Below are 1,741 nucleotides of genomic sequence, written 5' to 3'. Positions count from 1 at the left end.
GAGTTGGAGAGGGGAGAAGGCAATGGAATTGTGTGTAAGACCATAAAGAATAGGTGAATGAGAAAAGAGACCGAGTTCAATCAGTCCAGGAGATCAACCTATTTATCAATAGGTTCCAAAGCTTGACCTGATTCTCATACAGCCTATTTACCTTGTTCAATCAATCAGTAATAGTCCAGGCAATGGAATTGAAGCTGCTTTACCTCGTTCAATCAGGGAATCATGCTCTGTAGGATTTGAACCTACGACATCGGGTTTTGGAGACCCAGGTTCTACCGAACTGAACTAAGAGCGCTTTTTATTCAAGTAGATACGACTATAAAGAAAAGGATGATTTTTGTACCCATGTGAAAGAGCTTGAAGAATGAAAGATTTTGTATGTCCAATTTGAATCGATCTCAATGAATCCCTTGTTACTGCCCAGAGGAGAAGTAATAGGTCGGAATGAGAGGATTGGAACCAGTGACATTTTGTACCCAAAACTAAACTACCAAGCTGCGCTACATCCCTTTCTTTCAATTGGTCTACAGTGGTCATTGTAAAGAATCTATCCCATCCCTGCCCTGTTTTCCAAATCGTGATTTCCTCCTTCTTTTTATTCTTGTAAGGTTGCTTGCTTTACAAAATACTAAATAGTTGGCGCGTTAGCGCTGAAATAAGGGGCGGAGCTTGAAGAAGCGAAGCGAGCCTAGAGTAGCAGCCTATTACTTACTATCTATACTACACATTTAGCAGTCCCCTCTTCTCCTTTACAGTCTCACATCTTCTCCCCTCTCCTTTCTCAACTCTTAGTAAAGCGCGGTAGCCCTTGTGTATGTATATTAAGGCTCTTCTGTCTGCTATCAATTCAACCGAAAGAAAGACAAAAACCCTGTTCGTTTTGTATCGAGACTTGTTGCAGGATTTTTGACTCATTCCATACTGTGCATAATTGAAGGAAATCGTTCGATAACACTGATTCCTATTTCTTTTCTCAATGATATCCGAGGATCAAGACAATTCCCGCGAAACTCTTTCATTTCCTCCTCCTTCTTTTTATTCTGACAAAGCAGCAAATATCATTTCCTATTGATTAGTCCCCTGGCTGGACTGGACCTATTCTTATTCTGAATTATCTGTCGCTACGTTGTTCCCAAGGACTAGCAAAATCGAAATAGCGAAATTCTTGGGTCATCTCAATGGGTTCAGAAACCACACGTTTCTCTAGATCATCATAGCGTACTTCCACATATCCACTCAGACGAAGATCTTTTCGTAATGGATGCCCCTTGAAACCATAATCTGTTGATATACGGCGTAGATCTAGATGATTGATGGAAGAAACACCAAACATATCCCAAACTTCTCGCTCCCACCGGCCGGCTGATGGAAATAGACAGACTACCAGAGATATTCGTGTTACTTCGTCTGCATGGGTTTGTACACGAATGCGTGAGTTATACCGAGTACTCAGTAAATTATAGACCACTGCAAATCTGCATTTTCGAGAGGGATAATCAACTCCGCAAATATCGATCGAAACTTGAACCCTTGTATAGGTATGCAATTTGAGAAAGCACAACAATTGAAATAGGTAGTCCGTATTGGTATCCAATCTATTCCCATGTTCCGATCTTTCTTTTTTTGACCCATTTCTTGGGGAGAGTCTCCCAACTATATTTGAAAATGGATTGGTTATCCATAAAGATAAAGAAAGCTTGATTGTAGTTCCGCTTCTTGCTCGAAAAATGCGGAAAGACTT

At 40.7% G+C, this 1,741-nt stretch overlaps 1 non-coding gene across 1 annotated transcript; it reads right to left on the bottom strand.

Moving 5' to 3' along the window:
• Positions 1–221: 221 nt before the first annotated feature.
• TRNAW-CCA (transfer RNA tryptophan (anticodon CCA)) lies at positions 222–295 on the bottom strand. Its single transcript has one exon. It is a non-coding gene; the product is annotated as a tRNA-Trp (tRNA).
• Between the last annotated feature and the right edge of the window lie 1,446 nt (positions 296–1,741).

This window comes from Cucurbita pepo, chromosome 5 (genome assembly GCF_057944985.1).
Source record: "Cucurbita pepo subsp. pepo isolate OVF chromosome 5, ASM5794498v1, whole genome shotgun sequence".
Taxonomy (NCBI): Eukaryota; Viridiplantae; Streptophyta; class Magnoliopsida; order Cucurbitales; family Cucurbitaceae; genus Cucurbita; species Cucurbita pepo.
This window is presented reverse-complemented; position numbering and strand designations above follow the sequence as displayed.